Raw genomic sequence first — 27,582 nt, 5'->3', positions numbered from 1 at the left:
GAATTTATTACAACGTACATTAGTTTGTTTTAGAAGCTCTCACTATAAAATCACAACGAGGTAAAAAAACAAAAAAAACTTCAACCATCTTTAAAAAAAAGTTTGAAGTTCAATTTCTATACATCGATTAAACCCGCTATATGTACAATTGCGTTTTACGAGGAACGCAGTGGCAGCTCGCACTTTGTCTTCTGCTTCCTGGAATTCGAGCGCCGCGTCTTTTCAAAGTGCCACCTCGTCCTTCTTTCCTACCACTTTTGTTTTCTTGTTTTGGATTTTTCATTCGTGGGTTGGTCAACTTTGGCACGTTCGCCGTGATATGTCAAAAACCCAGGCAAGTACGTGGCTTCCAAGACCTCCAGTGCTATCCAGCAAAATTAATTCGAGCACTCATCGAGACTATTGTGAGCACGAGTGAATTTCAGCGGCTGCTAAATGTTTTTTGGTACTCCCCACTTGGTCGGCAAACCTATGCCGAGTCAACACTAATTTCAGCACTGTATTGAGATCACACTTGTGGCATTTCAATACAAAAGGCGAGACTTTGACAAATAGTACTGGTCGGTGAAATAAAATAAAAACCACGTATCGTCTTTTTTCCCGAGATCTTAATATGAAACGTCCGAAAACTAATAATTGTACTTGCGTACCTGGAGGCTTCAGCCTCGCTTGACGTCGCCTTTCGTTCCGAAAATATTCTAAGATTGGCATTAAAATCAGCTTTAACTCAAATAGAGGGGTCAAGCGGGGAGTGATAACAAAATGTTTAAGAGCCACTAAAGACTCGGTAATAGTTTAGCGTTATTCTGATAAATAATGCCGTAAACCTTCTAAGCCATGCGCTTGCTTTTTTTTATCGTACGCGACAATACCTTTTACTAGAGCCTGCATTCTACTGTGCACAATTTTTGAATCTTCCCTTCGTTTTCTACCAAGTTTACTTTTCGTATTTTTTTTTTACCCCGATTGTTCTTAGCAGCTGGCTAACTGTGCTACCTTCCACTGTGCCACGCGACGCGAGCCTAATACGGTAGCGAAATTTCAGTTAGCTTCCCCTAGAATGAAATTCTGCATGAAATAGCTCATGCACTATTTTTCTAATTCCAGCAGAGGATGGGAGTCGCAGTCACCGGCATAGGTTTGCGAAGTGAATAGCCCATACTGTACTCTGTAAAGCGTTAGAATTAGGAAAATTTCCGTCGCCGACTTGATTAGTAATAAAGAAGCCTGCATAATCGTTGACATATTGATTGTTATCAAGCTCAACCCGACTGGTGAGGCAATGCTTTCTTCCAATCAGTAAGTCGCATTCTGCCGTGAAACGAATGGTATCCTTAGTGATGCTTTCTTAATATTTTTCATTATAGTAAAAATGAGCATTATCCTAACATTCTAGTTTTGTAGTGCACAACACGCGATATTTATTGATTTTAAGATAAGCAGTTTTATTTATTTATTTTATTTATTTGACTATACGTATACACCAAATCATGTTTACAAACAAACCGGAGCGCCCGGAGCGCCCCTAGCGGACGCCACCGGCGCCGCGCATGCGCGATGGGGGTGTGGGCAAGAAGCTCACCGTCGCCCGTAAACAAACCATTGAAATGCGATGTTGTCGGCGTCGGTGTGAGTCCCCGCGCTCTTTTTGGCGTTGGAATTGTTGATTCTACGTCCTCCTAGCGATGTCTGACTACTTGAGCGGCGTCAGCGAAATTACTGAGGCTGGTTACACCTCAAAACTTGGAGTGAATCATCTGACATGCGGCGATTCATTCCGCGTGGACGCCGCAGAATGTACGCTAAAGCCTGATTCACACGATGAGATTTCGCTCGCAATTTTCAGTAGCGACGTCGCTCGGACTGCAAAAGCGTGAACCGTAGCTGAGATGTCGACGTCGATACTGAAAATCCCAAGCAGAATCTAACCAACTGAATCAGGCATAAAAAGTCGGTGACGGCCACTGGTAACAATGATCAACATCTCCTTGTACCTACTGTTTACGTCCAGCCTGCTTACCAACATTCAATCTTAAGTCTTTTGAGCCCTGCACTTACTTCTTATCGCAAGTACCGGGCCCACGTTTGGTCTACGGGCCGGTGTCCTCTAAAAGAGCAGACGACAAGCAGAAACGTTTGAAACAGCAGACGACAGCTCGAACGATTAGGCGGCCGTTTGAACTTGAAGACGCACTAAACGTAGTCCACAGGTGGTCCGTAGAACTTGACGGTTTTCCGGCGTTCATTTTGGAACAAAACAAATAAATTTGATGACCAGAAGTATCCGTGAATTCAACCAAAAATGCTTCCCGCCCAAGCAATCGTGGTCCGACGGCGTCAAGTTTTCCCTTTTCACGGCACATATCCACGTTCTCGGACGAACCGAGCGCATGAAAACTGACCTTCATATCTTTCTCGACACTTTTGGTACAGCCCCAGTACAGCAGCATTTTGACGAGAAGGCAGGTTTTCGTCTGTCTCCTTTCAAAACAACGCAGGAATACACGTCTCCCATGGGCACTTCTGCCCACGGCCCCGAACCGGAAGTGCGTCCGACGGGCCACCACCGCGGCGTGACGTAACAGAGGTGAGTTCGTGTATAGTGAATTTTGAACTTCATACAATTTCTTGGTTGATCTGGTGTAGAGTAGCGAACGATACAGACTGGTTCCAAATCGCTGAACCACACAGCGTGGAGATGATAGAACTTATATTTGGTACTTTCCTCCAGTAATAGCAGATATTACTTCACACCAGACTGCCGACGCAAGAGTGTAATTCAAAAATCGAATGAAAATTGATTGAAAAATAGCTCCATAGGTACTGAGGCATCATTCGAAGTAACAAATAAAAGAAACAAAGCTATATGACACCTGTCATTAAATTATTAAAAAAAGAACTGCACTTAAACACTAAAATACGTTACTGCAGATGAAGGATAAAAAAAAAACAAGAAAATGCGGTTGTATAGGTTTGACTTTAGGTTTTATGTTAAGAATATAAAATAGACGAAAAACCAAAAATATGACAGACGACGCGGAAGAAAAAGTAAGAGGGACGGACGATGTGACAGGCGACTCGTCCATCAAGGCGCAACCCACTGAACAACTTTTCAGCAAAAATAAAGCGGATCATCAAATTTAGATTTTTTATATACAAATCAACCAGATGTCTGTGTCAGATGACGTCTAAGGCCATTTTTATTGTTGTACTTTTGTTGGTATTTTACAACGAGGTAGAGGGCCTTAGAGTGATAAACTAGTATACCGTTCATCAGGCAAAAGTGACCCCCGATTGGCCGCCGCCATGTTGTACAATTTTGACCACTAGACACGTGACCAGGCCAAATCTATGACGTAACCAGACAAAATCTCTGGCGTCAACGATAAGATGGCAGCGCCCAGTGCGTGTCGGAAGCGTTGTGGGCGTTGATCGGAGTGTGTGGATTTCGTGAGCGGAATTCGGTTTTTGAGGGTTTTGTGTGCTCTCCCGCGTAGGAATAACGTGAAGTACGAGGGAATGAGGCTTTTCTTTTTTATTTAATTCAGAGTAAGCCAGATTCGGTCCCGTGCTTCTCGTACGGGCTCGGATCACTACCTCGGACATCGCTCGGTCGTTCGAGTTTAATTAAAATATCCGCAATCGTTAACCACGGGAGCTCCTCCATAATCGCTGAGTCGAAGGATACGTCGAACCCATCCGGAACGCGGAGTCTAAAGGTATGTAGGACGTAACCAGAACGCGGAGTTCTAACGGTACGGCGGACGTGCCCGGGCAATTTTCTTAGCTCGACCGTCAAGATTCGCATTTGAAGCAGCGAGTGAAGTGTTGAAATCTCCGAACTGCTCGGTGCTGAGCTAACTACGGACCACTTCACTATGTGATCCGTAGCGACGTGAAAAAGACCGACGGCGGTCACTCCGGGCGGACGGCGGCTCCCGGCCGCCTGCCGGGTGCCTTCTGTGAAGGGGCGACAGTCGTGTGCAGTACTGTACCAGCTTCTCTTATAGTTATGTTGTTCTCGAGCAGCTTCCCGATCACTAAACCCCGCAAACGCGTGCCGAAATTTCAAAAGGTGTCTGCCAACCTGGAAAGCCTTGAACTCCCAGGGAATTTCGGATCATCTGGGAAAGTCAGGGAATCATTCAAAAAGTGGGCTAAATAAGGGAAGACGACTAGTGAAAGCGGCATGGCGGTTGCTCGTCGGCACGGCCATGCTGAATGACATTGCCGAAATGTCATCCTTCGACTCAAAAACTCAAGGAATTTGATCAAAATAGTCAGGGAAAAACTTGAAAAAGTCGGGGAATTTGAAATTAGTAGTTTGTTAGACACAATGTTTGATTTTCTTGGCACTCCGCGCGTTTTTACACACGACAGGCACACGCCCGTGTATCACACGGCAGCCAGGCCAAGCGGCTGCCAGCCACTTATGCAAGGTCGATAAGACGCAAGCGTGGGACGCTTTCGGACTGCTGTAAATACACCAGCGGGAGCGTCCGGCCGCAGTCCGACTGCCCACGCTAGGACACCCGACACAGACTCCGCGTCCTGGGTACGTCTGACGTATCTTTAGATTTTGCATCCTAGGTACGTCAGACCTATCTTTAGACGCAGTGCCTGATAATAGTAGTGAATAGGGTCACGTTCAGTGCGCAAGTCACTTTATTACACTCGGAGAGTGGAATTCCATTCCCGTTGTGCAGGTAGTTCCCGAGCTAGGCATGCACTTGAAGACTATGTTTCACTCTTTCATAAAGCAAGCCTTGCGGGACCCCTCCGCCCTTGTGCACCCATTCGCAGGTCGTGTCGCCTTTCCTCACGTAACTCCCGCAGGTTCAGTGAGTTGCCAAGCCACTGCAGCCCTGGTGTCGCTCGGTACATACAAGAGGCGGCTCACGTCGGTCGTCCAGCAGCGTACTAGAGGGACGCAAAGCTAGCAGCCTCCTTGGTGCACGCAAGACGAGGCTGAGCAGAGCTCAAGCTTTTCTGACGCACATGTGCACTCCAAGGAGACCGGTGTCGCACCCCGATTCCTAGAGATGTGGTCGCACTGGCAGTCTTGTCGGTCCCTGGGGGCCGTCGAGGAGTGCCAGAAAGCAAAATTCCATCCTTCTTGCGCAGGTAGTTCCCCAGCTGGTCACTTCCTTGACGACGTCGCACCCTCTCTGGAAGCAAGCTTCGGGATGCTCTTGTGCACCCATTTGCAGGTCGTGTCGCCTTTGCTCACGTAACTCCCGCAGTTCCAGCGAGTTGCCGAGCCGCTGTAGCCCCGGCGTCGCTGGTCGTGCATCCTGGTCCTGGTCGTGCATCAACCACCGCTGCCCATTTCCGCTGAGTGCTTGGGTGTGGTAGCTTGACGTGCTTTCGCAGAAAGCTGTATGCCTTTGCCGAGTAAAAATGGAGCGTGAGGGCAAACTTGCACACATCCTCTGTACATGCGTTTTTGTTGCGCCTGACTCTTTTTAAGACGAGGTTGGGCATTGTGTTGGTGAATGCATTGTCAAGTATGTCAACTGCTGGCTTAGGAAGTCGTTTCCTCAGTTCACTGAGCAGCATGTTCAGCTTCCTAATCCTGGCCGTCTTCCGATTGATCTTCTTCTTTGCCTGTTTCAACAGTTTCCTCGCCTTCTGCAGCTTTTGCCTACTCGTGGCCAGGACCCTGTGCAGTCGTGGTGACACAGCTGCGTACGAGTGGTCACCGAAGGAAGTGTTGCGTCGCTTGAACACAGCTTCAGGGGGAGTCTCTGACGTCGTAGCCTGAGAGGGGGAAGTAACCAGCTTTACATTGCTTCCAGAACCAGCAGCAGCTTGGGCCTCTCCTGGGGTTGGCTGATCAGTCGTCGATCCAGGCTGCCTCTCTGGAGGGTGAGACCTGTCAGCAGAACAACGAGCGGTGACATTCAAGACTGCCTGTATTCCACAAGACTGTGTGCCAGGGCATGCATTCTTGGCAGGTTATACTGTGCAGTGTGATATGTGACCACACCTTTTATGCATTGGCCAGAACTGGCACTGACCCACAAAAAGGGGGTGCTGGGAGTTCTGGCTTATGAATAGGGTTCCATGTTTTGGGTGTTTTTTAATTTGTGAGTATTACCTGGCTCAGTGAGCAAAAGAAGAGCCGTGATCAAAGGGTGCAGCCAAAAGCCATAACCAAAAGTTGTGTCCAAATGCCGTGACCAATGCGACGCAATCTAAGGAAAAAGAAAATAAGAGAAAAACAAACAGCTGTGCTCACGTTATCATTTTCGTCATGTGACTTAATTATTAATCACGTGATCGAACAAAAAATAAACCTAGAAATAAGTTAGCCCCTGCCCGGTTTCGAACCCAGGCTCTCATGATCGCAAAACTAGTGTGCTATTCATTGGGTCAACCTTGCTCATTGACGTCAATATAACTCGGCCAAAGGTAATGCTCACGCATTCTCACATCATGAAAGAAAGCTGAGGTGCTCTCGTAGTTTTATTTTTTTAAAAATGGGGGTGATTTTTTGGTGCTTATTTGTTCTCTCGAATTTTGAGCTTATCAGCGTCTTTTTTTGATATCGACTAAAACTCTGAGTGTCACGGTACTTATGTGGTAAAAGCAAATGCATATCTGTGGCGTTTCTAGGAGACACAACATGATATGCACTACTCATTGCTAAATGGAGCACATAAAAACAATTTCCAAAGAAAAAGAGCAGCCTCGCAGACAGTTTAGTGCGGTCGGTGTTGTGGTTCAACAAAAGTACAGACGTTTATCAAGGTTCCCTGCCGTGGAAAGTGCAATTTCTCTTCAAAGCAAGCTCAATTCGGGTTCTTTCGGTTTTTGCAGATTTCAAGAAAAATCGTTTGGAGGTCATATTTTTATGTATATCAGTATATACTGAAAACACGTAACCCACTTATGATTGAATGATTGTAAAAAGCATACAGCATGCCATGGAATTATTATAATGGTTGTGGTTGAAAGTGTTGCAAAGAACCTGAATGTTTTACTCGAACCTATCAACTTGATCCCAAAGATGCCACTTTTCTAGTGATTCGTTGACCACTATTTTCAGATACAAGAGACACACCTTTGCAAGTTGTGCAACTAGTCGCCCGAAGTATCTGAAAACTGGAGCTTGTTACTTCCCCCTCTCAGGCTACGACGTCAGAGACTCCCCCTGAATCTGTGTTCAAGCGACACAACACTTCCTTCGGTGACCACTCGTACGCAGCTGTGTCACCACGACTGCACAGGGTCCTGGCCACGAGTAGGCAAAACCTGCAGAAGGCGAGGAAACTGTTGAAACAGGCAAAGAAGAAGATCAATCGGAAGACGGCCAGGATTAGGAAGCTGAACACGCTGCTCCGTGAACTGAGGAAACGACTTCCTAAGCCAGCAGTTGACATACTTGACAATGCATTCACCAACACAATGCGCAACCTCGTCTTAAAAAGAGTCAGGCGCAACAAAAACGCATGTACAGAGGATGTGCGCAAGTTTGCCCTCACGCTCCATTTTTACTCGGCAAAGGCATACAGCTTTCTGCGAAAGCACGTCAAGCTACCACACCCAAGCACTCAGCGGAAATGGGCAGCGGTGGTTGATGCACGACCAGGACCAGGATGCACGACCAGCGACGCCGGGGCTACAGCGGCTCGGCAACTCGCTGGACCTGCGGGAGTTACGTGAGCAAAGGCGACACGACCTGCAAATGGGTGCACAAGAGCATTCCGAAGCTTGCTTCCAGAGAGGGTGCGACGTCGTCAAGGAAGTGACTAGCTGGGGAACTACCTGCGCAAGAAGGATGGAATTTTGCTTTCTGGCACTCCTCGACGGCCCCCAGGGACCGACAAGACAGCCAGTGCGACCACATCTCTAGGAATCGGGGTGCGACACCGGTCTCCTTGGAGTGCACATGTGCGTCAGAAGAGCTTGGAGCTCTGCTCAGCCTCGTCTTGCGTGCACCAAGGAGGCTGCTAGCTTTGCGTCCCTCCAGTACGCTGCTGGACGACCGACGTGAGCCGCCTCTTGTATGTACCGAGCGACGCCAGGGCTGCAGTGGCTTGGCAACTCACTGGACCTGCGGGAGTTACGTGAGGAAAGGTGACACGACCTGCGAATGGGTGCGCAAGGGCGGAGGGGTCCCGCAAGGCTTGCTTTATGAAAGAGCGAAACATAGTCTTCAAGTGCATGCCTAGCTCGGGAACTACCTGCGCAACGGGAATGGAATTCCGCTCTCCGAGTGTAATAAAGTGACTTGCGCACTGAACGTGACCCTATTCACTACTATTATCAGGCGCTGTGTCTAAAGATAGGTCTGACGTACCTTGGAGGCAAAATCTAAAGATACGTCAGACGTACCCAGGACGCGGAGTCTGTGTCGGGTGTCCTAGCATGGGCAGTCGGACTGCGGCCGGACGCTCCCGCTGGTGTATTTACAGCAGTCCGAAAGCGTCCCACGCTTGCGTCTTATCGACCTTGCATAAGTGGCTGGCAGCCGCTTGGCCTGGCTGCCGTGTGATACACGGGCGTGTGCCTGTCGTGTGTAAAAACGCGTGGAGTGCCAAGAAAATCAAACATTGTGTCTAACAAACTACTGATTTCAAATTCCCCGACTTTTTCAAGTTTTTCCCTGACTATTTTGATCAAATTCCTTGAGTTTTTGAGTCGAAGGATGACATTTCGGCAATGTCATTCAGCATGGCCGTGCCGACGAGCAACCGCCATGCCGCTTTCACTAGTCGTCTTCCCTTATTTAGCCCACTTTTTGAATGATTCCCTGACTTTCCCAGATGATCCGAAATTCCCTGGGAGTTCAAGGCTTTCCAGGTTGGCAGACACCTTTTGAAATTTCGGCACGCGTTTGCGGGGTTTAGTGATCGGGAAGCTGCTCGAAAACAACATAACTATAAGAGAAGCTGGTACAGTACTGCTTACACGACTGTCGCCCCTTCACAGAAGGCACCCGGCAGGCAGCCGGGAGCCGCCGTCCGCCCGGAGTGACCGCCGTCGGTCTTTTTCACGTCACTACGGATCACATAGTGAAGTGGTCCGTAGTTAGCTCAGCACCGAGCAGTTCAGAGATTTCAACACTTCACTCGCTGCTTCAAATGCGAATCTTGACGGTCGAGCTAAGAAAATTGCCCGGGCACGTCCCTATTGAAAATCGCTCTGATGGGACTTCAGGATTTTTTTAAAGGGTGTGAAAGGGACTTCAGGAATTTCTGAGATGTTTGACAGGGGCACCGATATTTCCTGGTGGGTTCACTGGCCCCGTCAGAGGCTCTCCTGAAATGTCTAAAGTCCCCTTTACGATGCCTTGAAACGTCTGAAAGCCTGTCAAGAACTTTTCTAATGGGGTCGGGAAAACCTTCAGGCCTCTTGATATGTCTGTGCGGGCAACGGCCCAGGTGGAAAAAACACATTTCGCAGAATTAATGAACATAGCTGCTTATTGTACGCTACGGGGAAAAAAATAAGTATTTGGAGAATGCCGATCGTGTGTGAGTACGGTCAGATTTTTATTACTGCTCTTCTATCAAATACGAGTGGGCTCCTGGACCCGTCTGTCACTGCCCGGGTGTTCGGTCGCGGAAGAGGCTAGTGAGGGCGACCGCCCATGTGGAGAATTGACGAGCCGCGGGCCGAGTGGTGTTGGCCGAGCGGCGTTTTGAGGCGAACACAATCCTGTCCGCTCAAGGCGAAATACGTGCAACCATGTATAAAAAAAAAAAAAAAAAAAAAAAAAAAAAAGAACAAGCCGAGAGCAGTGCGCGCTTTCGAGGAACAGGGACGCACGCGGGAGCGACTCGTTCCGGGAACCGGTTCCCCCACGGGGGACTGTCCCCAAAAAGCAATCGCCTCTCTCCGCCCGGCGATGGGGAGAGGGTGCAGGGCTGCCAGGCCAGCGGTCGGGGGGAGGAGGGTGGTGTGTGCAAGCGGGGGAGGCCATAGCCATTTTCTCTCTGCTCGTGTGCGGTTCCGGTTATCCCACGAGCCGGGATGTTTGGAGCGGACCAATTTCCTCCAGGAAGGTGAGCATGCATGGTTTTGAGGGCTCGCCCCTTGGTCTGTTTTGATCCGTGCAGTTTCTTTCTTGGTACCGCAGGTGAATCATAGTTCGGCGCAGGCCGCCTTCAGCACCGCTCGAGCGCCATTGTGTTCAGCGCATTCAAGGAGACGGTGGCCGGTGTCGGCTTACTCGCTGCAAAGCCTGGCAGTCGGGGTCAGCGTCCCACCGCATGTTGTGCCTGCGCACCGGGATTATGGCACTGTGGGGGTTGAGACAGTGGATGACGGCCGCTGTCCGGACCTGTTCCTTGCGCCTCTTCGTCCGTCCAACTTCAGACCAGCGAGCGAAAAATACGCCGAAGACGCCGGCGCGATGTCATCATGGACGAAACGGTGACTGTGCTCGGGATTTCTCAACGGCGGCGGGTGCTTCTTACGAGTTCGTGGTTTTCGCTAAACGTGCTTACTGAGACTGTGTATGTGTCCGTGAGGTGCACTTGCTCTGTTTTATTAGCTGAACCACCGTACATCAGGAATATACCCAGCGGCATTGTGAGTACTTTGAAAGGTATTTTTCGTTGTGATAAGGATGTCAGTTGTCCCTGTTTGATGTGATCCCTTTCGTCTACAGCTCCTTGCGCCGGGTTTGAACAAGCGTTGCTTTTTGAGTTATAATATGCATGTAAAACTAAATGTCGGCAATAAATTTTCACCGTTTTGACCTGCATTTTTGTCTATGTTTCACAGTCATTTGGGCGTCTAAAGGGTTGATGGGCTAAAGGGCCTGACGGGTTGAAGGGCTGTGGGGCTAAAGGGTTTTTCTATGGGGTATCCTTGAAGGGTTTTTCTGTAGGGTATTTTTGAAGGGTTTTGAAGCCCTGTGAGGTCCCATAATCCTTCAAGGCTGACGGGCCCTTTAGAAATATTTTCAATAGGGGTCCGCCGTACCGTTAGAACTCCGCGTTCTGGTTACGTCCTACATACCTTTAGACTCCGCGTTCCGGATGGGTTCGACGTATCCTTCGACTCAGCGATTATGGAGGAGCTCCCGTGGTTAACGATTGCGGATATTTTAATTAAACTCGAACGACCGAGCGATGTCCGAGCCTGTACGAGAAGCACGGGACCGAATCTGGCTTACTCTGAATTAAATAAAAAAGAAAAGCCTCATTCCCTCGTACTTCACGTTATTCCTACGCGGGAGAGCACACAAAACCCTCAAAAACCGAATTCCGCTCACGAAATCCACACACTCCGATCAACGCCCACAACGCTTCCGACACGCACTGGGCGCTGCCATCTTATCGTTGACGCCAGAGATTTTGTCTGGTTACGTCATAGATTTGGCCTGGTCACGTGTCTAGTGGTCAAAATTGTACAACATGGCGGCGGTCAATTGGGGGTCACTTTCAGCTGCCAGTTTATCACTCTAATGCCCTATACCTCTTTGGTATTTTAGTTTGTTCACTGTAAATGCACATTCATCAAATATATCGAAAAGAAATTTGAAAATATTTTTAACGCGCCTGGAATTCAGGCACCTTTTTTTTTTTTTGAAGCTAAACTGACAGGGACAGGTGTTTAATTGAAACAAAAAAAAAAAAAAGAATCTGTAAAATCCTGGCTGACAGACTATGGGTCTCAAAACAGCGGATACGAAACGCATGAAAGTTGTGGCTGCAAAGGTGGCTATTCAGGACGACAGTATTAGGGGCGCGGCTTTAGTGTAAACTTTTAATAAAAATTTACCTTTAGTTCTGTTTTTATTTTTCGTGACAACAATGACTTATTACAAATAGCGAGTGTACTGTCACCAAGAGTCCTGAGTGCTTACGATTCAGCAGAACATACGACATGTCTGTAGTTATACAGCGAAACTGTTTATAACTAGGTTTCCGTGGATTTTTTGTGTGCGTCAACAAAAACTCTACTTTCCCTGCTAAATTAGCGGAAACATATCCCCAACAAATTTAGCGGAAAAAATTTCCCCGTTAAATTTAGTCGTAAAGTTTACCCACCAAATTTAGCCGAAAAATTTATCCGCCAAATTTAGCGGAAAGCTTTCCCCGCTAAATTAAGCGGGAAAATTAGCGGGAAGGAGGACGAGGAGGAGGAAAGCGCACCGCCCTCTCTTTGTCGTCGTTCCAAGCGCTTTCGTGCCTAGTGTCCTCTCCTTCCCCCGGGTGGCGGTACCGTCGCGCGTGTCTAGTTTCCTCCGGCTTCTCGGGGCGGCAATAGTCCTCGACATGTGTGTGCGTACCCATCGTCAAGATGGCCTCCGATCTAGACAATAAATATGTTCGTACCTTTGTTCAAAATTCTGTGTCACGTCTGTATCGTGTGCTAAACAGCTTCGCTGGTCATTCACCTTCACAAGGTGGAATGGCTCATGATTTTCTTTTCTTTCGTTTCTATCAGATCCGCAGCGCGGCATTGTGGAAGATGAATTCAACCACAGTAGAATCTCGTTAATTCATACTATCTTCATTCAAACTCCCGGATAATATGAACTAACATGCAGGTCCCGCTCGATGTTTTTGTAGGAAGAAAACTTCCGGTAATTCAAACTTTGCATTATTAAAAAAAAGTGAAAGCTGCTTACAACTCCCTGTAACGCCGAATTAGAGCGCGGCTCTTGAGGAGGAGGAGGGAAGGGCACTGGGGGAGGGGGGGTTAAACTAACCAGGGGGGGTCACGTGACCCCCAAGGTCACGTGACCTTGGGGACGTGACCTTGGGGACGTGACCTTGGGGACGTGACCTTGACATTGGGGTCACGTGACCTTGGGGGTCACGTGATCCCCAATGCCGATGATGTCATCACTGACGTCACTGATGACGTCATCAGTGACGATGACGATGCGGGTACCGATGACGTGATTAGTGACGTCACTGATGACTTCACCAGTGATGATGACGATGACGATGCGGATGTCGGTAACGTCATCAGTGATGATGACGATGACGATGCGGATGCCGGTGACGTCATCAGTGATGATGACGATGACGATGCGGATGCCGGTGACGTCATCAGTGACGATGACGATGACGATGTGGATGCCGTTGACGACATCAGTGACGGCACTGATGACGTCATCAGTGATGATGACGATGACGATGCGGATGTCGGTAACGTCATCAGTGATGATGACGATGACGATGCGGATGCCGGTGACGTCATCAGTGATGATGACGATGAAGATGTGGATGCCGGTGACGTCATCAGTGATGATGACGATGACGATGTGGATGCCGGTGACGTCATCAGTGATGATGACGTCATCAGTGATAATGACGATGACGATGTGGATGCCGGTGACGTCATCAGTGACGATGACGTCATTGGGGGTCACGCGACATCGGCGGGGGTCACGTGACCTCAGGGGAGTCACGTGACTTCGGGGGATCACGTGACCTCGGGGGGTCACGTGCCCCCCCCCCCCCGAGGTCACGTGACCCCGGTGGGGGCTCGCGCGGTGCATTATGGGACATTTCCCATGATGCACCGCGCGGTTACGCCGACGCCGACGCCGACGGCGACGCCGACGCCGCTCAAGCCGGAAACGGGCCCCTAAGAGCTGCGCTCTAAAAAATGTTGTTCCCCCTCGGGTTCAAGTTAACGAGATTCCACCTATAGGAAAAAAATACATTTCCACTAAGGGGTGTGCAAATACCACTACAAATCAATGACTGCAGCGTCATACCTGTACTCACGTCCACACCAAGTCCGACGACCCTAGCCGACGCTACAATTCGATATATTCAATCGAGCAGCGCCGAAAGTGCATAATCGCGGCACGCGCCATCTTTGTGCGTTTACAATCATCGGCTAAACCAATCACAGAGAAACGCACAAAAAAGCGCATTAGTTTCTACGAACAGCTAGGAACGAATCTGAAAGCAGGAGCGTCAACATCGTATCAGCCGCGCCCACAGCTTCGTAAGTCGTGTGCGACTCTACCTACGAAGCGTACAGACCAACTCAACCCTCTGCCGTCGTGTCACTGAGGTGGCGCTGCTGTTGGCACTGCGCATGATCAATGCCCATGCCAGGTGTGGAAAAAGGAGAACTTTGTTTCTAAACGCTTTGTCGGTGGATACAAAATACTGCTTGCTGCGCTAAACGCATGCACGTGGAGGATGGTATTAATCATATTAATATTTTCCCATTTTTCGGGGGTGAAGAGGGGGCTGGGGGTCGGGGGAGGACTATCGCTGTTTAAAACATAGTGATCGTAAATGATAAATTAAATGTTGGTTTTCGTTGCTAGCAACACGTGTGGGTTTTAGGCGAATAATCCGTCGTTCTGCTGTATTTATTTTGACCGACTGTCATTGACCACGGAAATCTATATATATATATATATATATGAGTGTGTGTGTGTGTGTGTGTGTGCGTGTGCGTGCGTGCGTGCGTGTGTGTGCGTTTGTGTGTGTGTTGCTCTAACAGTCGTATTTTCAAGTCACGCAACGCGATCCATCCCGGTTGCTTTTCAGCAAATGATAATTGGAAAAATAACATTGTGCCATTATGGTCTGATGTGCCATTCGCGAAAGGAAAGAGACATGAGAAAAACTGTCATTAGCACAGCTTTTTATGTTGTAAGCTTCTTCGGTTTGTGAGCTCTGGCTCTCAATTTTTGGTCGCAAGAATTTCTATGAATCCATGGTCCAACTGCGCTGCTAAGGTTTAACTTTAGCTCTATTCAACGAATGCTTAATAAACACTCGATGTGGTTTATAATTATTATAGGCTTCTATCTTTGCAATTAGTTTTTCGGTGTTCGCGTCGCGTAATATCACAATCTCTTCGGCTCCTAAGCTATGTAAAAATGCTTGGAACTTGCCACGCCAGGTGTTTCAATTACGCTGCTCGTGACCATAGTTGGTTGGACAAAGAATGATATACTAACTATGTCAATTTCAAGGACTGTTGAATCTTTAAGAATTTCTTTACCCGGAAACTCAGCGCGGTCGGAAGTCAAACTAATTATTTCTTAAATTAAGACCTAAATTACTTCCATCTCAGCTCCACCCGTCCGCGGCACAAGAATAGGAGGTTACGGTCAAACCTATATCAATTTGATTTAACGAAGGCGAACTTTTTTCGATTAGACGTATGACCATTTTCTCGCCAACTTTAATGAGGCGAATTCGTGTTCGCGGCTAGTACAAAAGAATCGACATTGAACTCGGAGCGTTTGGGCCGTCCTGACTTTTCTTAATCAGGACATTCGTTAGGGAGACGAAGCTTCAACTTCGAGTGCTCTTATTTACATTGCTGTCAAGTTGATCTTTTCCTTCTGCAATGGGACTTTATTTCACATCTCGCTCTCTGGGAAGACCCGTATTTCGCCCCAGGGAGTAACCTGCACTTCTAACAGTTCTTGGGGAAAGATCAAATATGAGACGGTTGAATCACAAGCGGGCGGCCTTTGAGTTAGCCGGTAGAAAGTGGATCTATTTGTCTGCGGGCCATGGTTTGTACGTTTGCGTGTTTTGTTTTGCCCATACTTGTTTTTTATGTTGAACGTGAAATGAAAGTAGAGAGGGGGGGACCAAAAATCACTTGAGATTTATTCTCGGTATTTTGAATTGCATAAAACAACCGAGTTTTAATATTTATTAAAGGTGAGGGATGTTTTAAGAGTGCAAGTAGGGCTAGTTAGCTCTGATTCACGCAAAAAAAAAAAACACAGGGACAAAAAGACTGCGTTGCTTCTCACTTTTTGACCCCTCGTTTTTTTTTGTTTTTTTTTTTTGCGGAAAGCTCCAGTTTTAATTACATTTCCCTGTTTTTTTTTTAGAAAATTGTGTTGTGATATAAAAAAAGTGACACCTAAAATTAAGATGGGAGATTTGTTTTGCGCAACTGATCACGTAAAATACCTCACGTCAAACATAAATTGGTTGAGAAAAAAAATCACAAGCGAGTTCCGCACCTTGCTATATGAGGTAACTTTTAATAATCAAGCCACGCACGCTATTTTCTCCTAGGTAAACCGCTGAAAACTAGAATATGAAAGTATCACATATCATTAAAATCAAAATTTTTTTTTATATATTAGAATCAGTTTAAAGTAAAGGAGCCCGGTTCATATCAAACGACCTTTCACCTCAAACTAGTGTCTCAGCTTTAGAAACAAATTTGGGTCTCACTTCATTGTCGACCCGGCGCAAAATTAACCTTATATGTTTCTTTCATGACTTATACTACAGCAACGCGTGCTCTAAAAACACCTGGTGTCATTCCACACATTATATTTCTCCTCGAATCGATAATTCCTGTAGGGTACATCAATACCAGTCACAGACTAATTGCTTTCTGTTCTCACCCTTAATATTATCGATTACAGAATGGAATAACTTGCCAGACGAGATGGTTAATGACAGAAATCACATTGAATTTAAAGCAATATGCGAGCGCCTATAGTATGAATAGTACACGTACATGCTTATTTGTTGTTTTGTAGTTGCTTTCTGTTCCCCCACATTGAAATTATTGTTTTATGCATAGTTACGTCCAGTTGAAACTTGATATTGTGTACATACGATGTCACTTCTCTTTTGTTAACTGTGTTGGGCAGATCGCGATTATTTTGTTTTGTCATTGACTGTGTTTGGAAATTTGTGTGAGTATGTTGTTACAAATGCGAGCACCGCCTACCCCCCTCATGTAATGCGTGCTCAAAGTCGACTTTTAGGTAAATAAAGGAAATGAAAATGAAAAGAAATATAGGCAATTCCGCACAACGCCGGTGAGGCACTCCGACTCAGTCATAGCATGCATTGTGATTATCGATGGTTCGTCCTCCTAGTTCAACAAACTTGATGTTTGGAGGCTGTCATGTATTTATCTCAACCAGGCGTTTCTTATTGAGATCATTACGAATAATTTGCTTTTCAAAGCCTCAAGAGGAGATCAATAGTTTTGTATCAATTTTCTCCTGAAAAGGTTTATTTTTCCCACATAAAAAAATGTGTGTTCGTGTTTTGTGTTAGCAATCATTTTTGTGTTCAAGTGCATTTCTCATGCCTATAGTTTGCCTGTCCCTATTCTATTTTAGTGACCTAATGTAAGTTTTGAGAATCTTTTTTTTTATTACCTGCAGAATTACTACCCATTCCTGGAACGCTTGATAATTTATACAATTGATTACATTTCTCTAGTCACAATGCAAGGATGACCAGATATATACTTATTAATACAAAGCTAGAGACAGACAAATGTATAACGCGTAGTAAATGCAGCATTCAATTAGATAAAAAAATAAACGGATGGACTGAGCAGAGGTAAACGGCAAACGACGTCTGCTTTCTCAGAACTCTCTATTGATCGTACCGGAACCGGAAGTAATAGCCAGCCAGCCTGAAGATACATACAGTTCGCACAATGAATACTACCCACACGCAGCCGAGACATAAAACCAGAACGACAAAAACAATACACACAAAATGCAGCAAGAGCCAAATTAGGCTGCAACTATTAAAAAAAAAAAAACACTGGAGGCGAATGGTATAAAAAAAAAAAAATTCAATTCACGCGAACGGTACGGACATATCCTTTGGATATAGAAGTCTGTGTTTATGCTAGCCAATGAACGTTATAATAAAAGAAAAAAAAAACACGTTTATGTTCTTACTGCAAACACCGTGCAATGAATAAGTTGCTCGCCAGTAGAATAGCTCTTGCAAATTCGCCTTAGATTGAGATTAATTTTCTTTTTTTTTACAGCGGAGCTGTTAAGGGCTGGGTTCCGCAGGATCGTGTCCGGTACGCTAAAAATGTCCGTCGCTAAAAATGTACTGTCGTGTTTTGTTGCATGCTAGTCTTATCAGTTGAGCATGTTTTACAGCTATGCAATTTTTTCACTGTGACACATTGTAGACCTTTGTTGGTTCTTGATCGGCACAAATAAAGACATTATGATAATGATGATGATGATGATGATGATTATGTACCGAACAAATGTCGACGCAAAACTCTGGACAGCTACCGCCATCTATGAGCGACGGCGGCAGCCAGACAACCGGTTTGCCGGCCTCGCTCATAGATGTCTGAATTTCTCTAGGCGTCGTCCTAGATGTCGTCCTAGAAGACGTCCTTGAGGTCGTACTTGATGTTGTCCGAGAGGTTGTCCACGAGGTCGTCCTTGAGGTCGTTCTAGAGGTCGCCCTAGAGGTCGTCCTCGAGGTCGTCCTAGAAGACGTCCTCGAGGTCGTCCTAGACGTTGTCCCTGAGATTGTCCTAGACGTCGTCCTAGAGGACGTTCTCAACGTCGTCCCTGAGGTCGTCCTATAAGTCGTCCTTGAGGTCCTCCTAGACGTCGTCCTTAAGGTCGTAAAAGAAGTCGTTCTTGAGGTCGTCCAAGAAGTCATCCTTGAGGTCGTCCACCACAGTACAGTTTCGCTGGTCCTCTTTCTTCACCAGAGTGGAAAGGCTGAACGTTTTTATAAATCTCAGTTTTTGTTATGGAACTCTAGAATCACGTGCTTTGTTGGTTATAATATTCTGTAACACTTTAGCGGAAACATTAAAATGAAGGGAGGTATTAAGCTGTAATTGTCTTTATTTAACCGTGTTAGGTCGTTGTGAGCAAACATCATTAACACCATAACGGTGAAATCGATGTGTTTACTATGTTGTGTCACTTGAAAAAAACAAAAAAAAACAGCGTTAGTAGGACCATATTGAGGCAATCCAAAAAATTATTTTCCCTATCAGGATGATACGAGTTATGATTAGTGTTGCCGTAATAAATCAGATAATTTAGGTGAGTCTGCAGATAGGGGCTAATGTCTATCAGTACTGTTATGAAGTGTTTTAGGACTGGACAGGTAAGCTAACGAGATTGAAGACAAGACAAAAAAAAAAAAAGAAAGCACTGCCCATTGGTGCAGACTAATTGCATTTGCATCACATCACGGTAGTGAATAGCCGAAGATGGTCTGAGTGTTTTGAGTGGATTTGAAGTCCACTCAGTGTTCGAGGGGTAGACAATGCCGATTTTGATGTATTTATATTTTTAGGTTGGTTCAGAAAAACTTTCTGCTTCTCACAACAGGCGTTTGCCCTCTCGCATTCATGTGCCTTCTTGTTTACAGTTGACATTCCGTTTGGGATACCGTGGAACTCCTACTTCTGCGGGGATTGTGGCATCTGATATGACTTGATAAACGTCATTTGTGAATCAAACATACAGCTTGTTACTGTAACAAAAACACGAGTAGTTTTTTTTTCAATAGGCTATTAATTTATTTAAATTAAGAAAGAAAAAGACCCAATTATATTTGTTTTTCTTGAGACGTCACGCATATTTCTGCTATAAATTGAATGACCAAATTTTCCGTTTTGTCGAATACACGTTTTTTATTTGCTTTGCAGTAAGTTTTATACATTTCGGTTTATATCCGACGAAGGTGAAACGGCTGAAATTAAACACACGACTAAGACCTTGAAAAATTGCGGCCATCGCCAAAAGTCAGCGAGGAAAATAACTATTTATAAAAATAAACGATATGATAACAAGCTCACCGAGATTCTATTGAACAACAAGTTTTCCTTACAGTTTTGTTTTCTTGATGCGTTGCTCCCTTTTTATAAAATTACAAGGCGTATACGTAAAACATAGGCGCGATTTCATTTCGCGGAAAACTAAAATATATGCATTGTTATAAGCTCACTTTCCGCCTATAACCTGGGGCAAGTGGTACAAATCACTCATAAAGCTTGCCGTCATCAAATTTAATTTTATAAGTTATTTGTTTGGAAATATGCAATCATAAAATGGCAGCCGACGAATCTCAGATTAAAATGAAGATGAATGCCGTCGGCTACATGGAACGAACGCCATTTTGTCAGTCAGATACTTGAAAAATTATAATTGTTTATAACTTTTTTTTAATATCAATATGGCTAACTCCGAAACTTAGGCATCTCGTCCGGACCACTTCCTCTTGTGGAGGTGAATATACCGTATTGCATAGCTTGCTTTTAGCGATAATAAAAACACTATTGTTTTTCAGAGACACACTTTAGGTCAAAGTAGCTTCACTGCATGCAGATGTACATATATGTCGTGCTGCCTACGTTCAACTGTCTCGTTTACGACGTAACCTATTAGCAAATTTATTTTTGCGTCACCCACGTTTTCTGTTTTCTTCGGTTCCAGACACAAGCTTCGTGTTTCGACACGACACATCTTCAATTTTGTCCCGAGCTGTGTTTCTGAGGTTTCTAGGGCTACACGCACCGTTTTCTTGTCGTTTCCTATTTCTTTTTTTTCGCCTGTGGAAGGTTTTATCGGCTTGCGACATCTTGCTAATCGAAAACATGCTCACTTGGTTAATCAACGGCGCGTTTTTTTTTTTTTTTTTTTTTTTTTTTTGTGGGGGGGGGGGGGGGTTATGCATCTGCACTGCTTAATCACTTGTGCTGTTGGGATTTGCCCCCGTTCGTTCTTGCGTCATGTTGTACAATGATTGCTGTTGCTAGCGCAGCGTCTCCCCGCGTTAATTTTGTTGTCTGTTTCGCGACTAAACTCTAGTGTTTATTAGTTTTACATATCGGTTAGTATCCTATTGACAGTCTAGCATTCCTTCGAAATACTTTACAAGGCTTGTATTTAGAGTGTGTGGGTTTATCTTAAAGTGTAGAAGTGTTGCAAAAAACACCAACAAGTAAAAAAAAAGCAGAGACAAGGGAGAACATACAATACAGTGCATTGTTGTTTGTGTTGATTTTTGTTTAATCTTTTTATGTTTGTATTTTTTGTAGGCGCCTCTGATTTTTTTCTTCATTATATTGCCGCGGGCAGACTTGCAGAAGGTTCTCGTTTATTTTTGCTGGGAACGTAACTTCTATCGTTTATCCCTGCTTTTGTTGTTCTAGAAAGTACGTGTTCATTCTCGCCCCAAGCGCGCTACGCTCGAACCTTCCCCGCCGAATCTTCGAGATAGTGACTCACTCTAGATAAGAGGCCGCCCGCGACCTTGTCGAGTCAGTTTCGCCCCAGCGTTCGACTCTGCTGTCACGCCGACTTCGACGCCCGCGACGCTCTGTTATTATCTTTTGTACCCTTTTATTTTTGGGCACAAGTTCGGCCCCATTAAACGTTTAGTTTCTTCAGTCTTTATCGCCTCATCACTTCAAAGTAGCGCTGCTGTAGGCTGCGAGCTTGCCTACAGTATCCCGGGCATCCGCGAGGTCATTCGAGACGTTGTCCGGGAGGAGCTTCGGAAGCTGCTGTCCGCGGCCAACCAGCCGGTTTCGCTGTCGATAGCCGAAGTGGTGCGCGGAGACGTTCAGCGCGCAATTCAACCGGAGGCTCCTGCCAGCGTAGCTGCACCCGAGGAGCCCACCTTGACTTACGCCGCAGTGGCTCGACGGCCACCGCCTCCTCCTCGCTCCTTTGTCGCGCCGCCCCGACGTCAGTCTCCTGCGCCGCAACACGACAAACGCCACGACGACCCGGTGTAGTACGCCCGCCCGGAGCCTCGCGCACCCCGGAAAACCGACGTGTGGCGAACGCCCGACCGACGCTATCTGTGCTTCCATTGCGGGGAAGCAGACCACGCCTACCGCCGATGCCCATACCGACGACTTGGGCCTCGCGGGTTCCACCCGAACAACCCGCGCCCCGTTATGGTGAACGACCTCGGGAGATCGACGAGTACCTGCGACGACCTCAGTCCCCCGAGCTTGCGTCCCGCCGAGAGTTCCGATCGCCGTCGCCACGACGTCCAGCTTCGCCGATGCACCGACCCCGACGTGGAAGCCTGTCACCCCTCGCTCCTCGCCGGGGAAACTAGGCGCGGCAACCCCTGGAGGTGGAGTTGCCGAAGACGACCGACGCCAATATCCTCCACGAACGTTGGAGGGCCCCCACTCGAACGCTACCAGAGGTCGAAACGACGCCCCTGCAACGGTGGCCAATAACCTAAACGTCGTCATCAACGGCCTCGACGCATCAGCGCTCGTGGACACCGGAGCAGACTACTCAGCCTTGACTTGAGTGGGAGGCTCTCCCGCCGCCTTCGAAAAGTCACGACGCCGTGGGATGGACCTCAGATACGAACCGCCGGAGGGCACCTCATCACACCGGTCGGGAGATGCACTGCTCGCGTCGAGATCCATGGTGAGACGTGCACTGTCAAGTTCGTCGTTCTGCAAGACTGTGCGAGGGACGTTATCCTCGGAATGAACTTTCTCTGCGAGTATGGCGCCGTCATCGACCTCGGAGAAAACCGGCTGACGCTTCGAAAACCTGCTCCACCACAGGAGGACCCCAAAGTGACGTCATCCGCGGTACGAGTCCTCGCAAACCACGTGAACCTACCGCCGCGGTCAAGTGTTTTCGTACCCGTGGGGGTCAATGAGACTTTTTGCGACGTCGTTTTGCTCAAAGGAAGGCGTCGATTGCTTGTAGGAAGAGGGATCGGCATCGCAAGAGGCATCACGGAGCTCCAAGGCGGACGCACTGTCGCACTCGTAACGAACGTCCGACGAAGGGCACCGCCGTGGGTCACGCCGAGGAACTCCCGGACGCAGCCGCAACCGCCGGAATATCAGAAGACCTCTCTTCGTGGCCACCTAAGACAACGCCACCTTCGCAGTTTGACATCGACCCAACCCTGCCTACCCCACAACGACGACAACTCAGTGACCTTCTCGCCGAGTTCAAGGAGTGCTTCTCCACATCGTCAAAGGTGCGCCAAACGACTGTTGCGAAACATCGAATTGTCACTGAAGACAACGCGCTTCCTGTTCATCGGTCGCCGTACCGTGTTTCCGTGAAAGAGAGAGAAGTCATCCAGAAGCAGGTCCAAGAAATGCTCGATGACGACATTGTCCAGCCCTCAAGCAGCCCGTGGGCTTCACCAGTAGTTCTGGTGAAAAAGAAAGACGGGACTCTTCGGTTCTGCGTGGACTATCGCCGACTAAACACCGTAACGAAAAAGGACGTCTACCCGCTGCCACGCATCGACGACACTATGGACCGGCTGCGCCATGCCCGATACTTTTCGTCGATGGACCTGAAGAGTGGGTACTGGCAGATCGAGGTCGATGAACGCGATCGTGAGGAGACCGCCTTCGTCACGCCGGACGAACTGTACGAATTTAAAGTTATGCCGTTCGGACTGTGCACAGCACCGGTGACGTTCCAGCGTGTAATGGACACCGTTCTTTCCGGCTTGAAATGGCAAAGCTGCCTCGTCTATCTCGACGACGTCGTGGTTTTCGCAAGCGACTTCAACGAGCACCTGAGACGTTTGGTAGCCGTGCTACAGGCTATCCAGAACGCTGGACTGACACTAAAGCCGTAAAATGTCGGTTCGCTTACGGCGAGCTGAAATTCCTGGGCCATGTCGTGAGTGCTCATGGTGCAAGCCCTGATCCTGCCAAGACATCCGCTGTTGCCGAATTTCCGAAGCCATCAGACAAAAAAGCCGTAAGATTTCTTGGACTGTGCGCTTACTACCGACGTTTCTTTCGCGATTTTGCCAAGATTTCTGCACCGCTCACGCATCTGACCAAGAACGACGTGAACTTCCTTCGGGGGGAGGAACAAGAACAATCGTTCAGCGAACTGAAGGAAAGACTCCAGTCGCCCCCTGCCCTCGGACACCTTGATCCATCAGCGGAAACGGAAGTTTACACGGACGCCAGCAACGCCGGGCTCGGCGCGGTACTTGTCCAAAGACAAGACGGAGCAGAGAGGGTGATCGCTTACTCAAGCTGCGCACTGTCCAAGGCAGAGAAAAATTACTCGACGACCGACAAGGAACGTCTCGCAGTCATCTGGGCGTTAATCAAGTTCCGCCCGTACCTGTACGGGATCCCGTTTTGTGTTGTCACGGACCACCACGCTCTCTGTTGGCTCGTCAACCTCAAGGACCCGTCAGGACGCCTCGCTCGCTGGAGTCTGCGACTGCAAGAATTCGACGCGACCATTGTGCATAAGTCTGGCCGCAAGCATAACGACGCCGACTCTTTGTCTAGGGCCCCAGTCGAATCTCCTCCCGAAAGCACTGACGACGACGATGACGCCCGTTTTCTCGGCGCAGTGACAGATGCCGACATGGGAGCACTTCAACGAGACGACCCGGAACTTCGCGCCGTGATCGAACACCTCGAAGGTCAAGGAAGTTCAGTTCCGCGAGTCTTGGCCCGAGACTTGTCAAGCTTCATTCTGCGGCGTGGCGTTCTCTTCAAGAAGAACTTTGGAACGAGCAACCCTGCCTGGCTGCTGGTTCTTCCGGCCAGCCTGCGAGAAGAAATCTTTCAAGCATGCCACTACGACCCGACGGCTGGACACCTTGGCTACAGCAGGACGCTCGCCCGGATTCGTGACAAGTACTACTCGCCGAGACTTCCGAAAACCGTCCATATTTACCCACGGTCGTGCCATGAGTGCGAACGACGTAAGAAGCCTCCGACAAAGTCAGCAGAACTCCTGCATCCGATCTCTGCCCCGACTACGCCCTTCCAGCAGGTCGGAATGAATTTGCTTGGGCCGTTTCCAACATCCACGCAAGGAAACCGGTGGATTATTGTCGCGACCGATTATCTTACACGATACGCCGAGACGAAAGCCCTTCCATCGAAAACAGCGGTGGAAGTCGCCAAGTTTTTCGTCGAGTCCATTCTCCTTCGACACGGCGCACCTGAAGTGCTGATCACAAATCGAGGGTCATCTTTCCTGGCACAGCTGACTCAAGAGGTACTTCGGCTCAATCACACCAACCATCGATGAACCACCGCTTATCACCCGCAGACCAACGGACTAACAGAGCGGCTGAACAAGACCATCGCCGACATGGTCTCCATGTACGTCGACGTGGAGCACAAGACGTGGGACGAGGTGTTGCCGTATGTTACATTTGCGTACAACACAGCGGTACAAGAAACCACAGGAATGACGCCGTTCCAGCTGGCACACGGCCGGACGGTTACCACGATGCTGGACGCCATGCTGCCGCACGTGCCAACCGAGGATGGCAACGACGACGCTCAACTGATCTCTCAACGCGCGGAGGAAGCTCGTCAACTGGCAAGAATCAAGATTCAAGAGCAACAGCGAGTCGACGCACGCCGGTATAACCTTCGTCGCCGGGACGTCCATTTTCAACCCGGAGACCGGGTGTTGGTGTGGACACCGATCCGCCGCCGTGGTCTCAGCGAGAAACTACTGAAGCGCTACTTTGAACCCTACAAAGTGCTTCGTCGACTCGGGGATCTGAACTACGAGGTGATGGCCGACGGAACACGGACTTCATCACGCCGCCTTCCACGACCAGAAGTCGTCCACGTCGTGCGCATGAAGCCGTATTACGCTCGATAGGACAGTGGACCTTATGTGTTCCAAATGACTCTTTAGTTTACCATTATTTCTGTTCGCTTTGTTTTCGGTTTGTGCTGCATCGGGACGATGCGCTTTTAAAGGGGTGGATAATGCCGCGCGCAGACTTTCAGAAGGTTCTCGTTTATCCTTGCTGCGAACATAACTTCTATCGTTTATCCCTACTTTTGTTGTTCTAGAAAGTGCGTGTTCATTTTTGCCCCAAGCGCGTTACGCTCGAACCTTCTCTGCCGAATCTTCGAGATAGTGACTCACTCTAGATAAGAGGCCGCCCGCGACCTTGTCGAGTCAGTTTCGCCCCAGCGTTCGACTGTGCTGTCACGCCGACTTCGACGCCCGCGACGCTCTGTTATTATCTTTTGTACCCTTTTATTTTTGGGCCATTAAACATTTAGTTTCTTCAGTCTTTATCGCCTCATCACTTGTCATTCGTGACAATATGTATAATGTTTTTGTTTCATACTTTATGTTCTTATTTTATTCCTTGCTTCGCTTTGTGTTTAGAGCAGAGCTGATACCAATTCGTTGCACTCCGGTTCGTAAAAAAAAAGTGAAGGTCATGAAAGTGACTCCCAACGCAATAGGACACTTTCCCCATTGGTGTGCTTGTCGAAACTTAGTTATATGTGTGGTTATTGGTCTTTGTTGAAGTGTAGAATAATGGCGCGTGGATCCGTCAATGACAGAATTCACTTCAACTACTGGGGACATATCAAGTTCGCATAAACCCGGGCTTACTTTGTTTTATTTTATTTTTTTCGGAGTCGCCCCCGGCGGAATGCAGTGGGGTCATGTTGGCCATTGATTGGTCTACCTTTCACAATCGCCGGCCCGTCTCAATAAAAATAAAAACTATTTAAACAAAAAAAAACCATGCCCCAGCCGATGTTTTTTTTTTTTTTTTTATTTCCTTTACTACTTTGGGCTGTCGGGGACTACTCAAAAGAACTCGAGCGAGCCGGAAAAGACCGCCTCCGCTCATAGAAAGACTTGGTGCAGAAAGCTCGTCAACGTGGAGTCCGGCGAGATTTGGTGCCGGAAGTACGTCTCGTGAAACCACACCGTGCACACTTCACATGTTTCACACAACTGTGTTCCAAGAATGCGACTCGTGTTTTTTTTTGTTTTATTTGTCCAATTCTCAATTTAAGTAGACATTAAAATATCGGAGCCAAATTCGCGAGGCAATTTTAACCGTCAATATTATTAGTACTCAGTTCCAACGAGAATGTTGTATTAACCGATAGTAGCGCCTATGAACAAATCACGTTAAAAAATTGTAACCAAAATAAGCCACTAGAGCATTTCCCTTCACTTGTAATCCGGCTATTAGTGATAGTAAGTTTTAGAATTGAGAGCCCTAACGTTTGGGTGCCCCTAAGAAATTAGGGGACTCAAACGCAACAAGATGGGCGCCGCGGGCTTAGCGAATTGGTTTCTTATCAACGCAGCGCGGCGCACGTACGTTTCCCACTTGCAGCGCCAATGTGGCTAAGAAACGTGATATAAAAATATTAATAATAAAAAAAACACGTAAGACATTTGCCATAAACAAGTACTTTTTGCTAAAAAAATGATAGTTAAGGTAAAATGAAATAAACCAGGCTTAAACAACGAGAATCTAAAATCAGCATAAAATTGGTTTGCTGCTTTCAGCCCGAACAGTCCATTCCGTAGCGCTCTAATCTGGCGCTAGTTCTCGGCTTCTTGTTGGAGTTGGTGTGCCACGTTGACCGTCTGTCGCGAAGATTTAGTTTTTTAACAAGGCCGAAACTGAGACGAATGCGGGCGAATGTACTCTGCGAGAAGCTGCGTAATTTAGATCTACGCTGTGACGACTGGGAAGCTTTGGAAGACTTGTTTGTAAGCTATACAGGTAACGTACCACGAACGCTCGGCCGTCGGCCGACCGAGCCAAGAAAATCTACTCAGAGTCTCTGGGTTGCGGGACGTTGCCATGTCAACGGTTACCGCGTCTGGTTAGTTTTAGGAACGGGCGGAATCAGAAGAGGATCTATGAAATGGGGCGAGCTCACAGCTTTGGGATATTAGCGAGATAAAGCCAAGCGAAAGCCATCTTCACCGTTCGCTCGCAATGAACGTGGCTAATACGGCAGCGACCGTGACGAATTTACTCCGAAGCGAGCGGAAAGGGGTTGCGCCATGTTTTGATGCAACCCAGTCCTAGGCAAACAGGGGCACCCACGGTTTTTCTCAAATTTTGCGTTTGG

The sequence above is a fragment of the Ixodes scapularis genome, unplaced genomic scaffold, assembly GCF_016920785.2.
Source record: "Ixodes scapularis isolate PalLabHiFi unplaced genomic scaffold, ASM1692078v2 PGA_scaffold6__148_contigs__length_123643588, whole genome shotgun sequence".
Taxonomy (NCBI): domain Eukaryota; kingdom Metazoa; phylum Arthropoda; class Arachnida; order Ixodida; family Ixodidae; genus Ixodes; species Ixodes scapularis.
The sequence above is the reverse complement of the archived record's forward strand: the minus strand, read 5'-3'. Positions refer to the sequence as shown.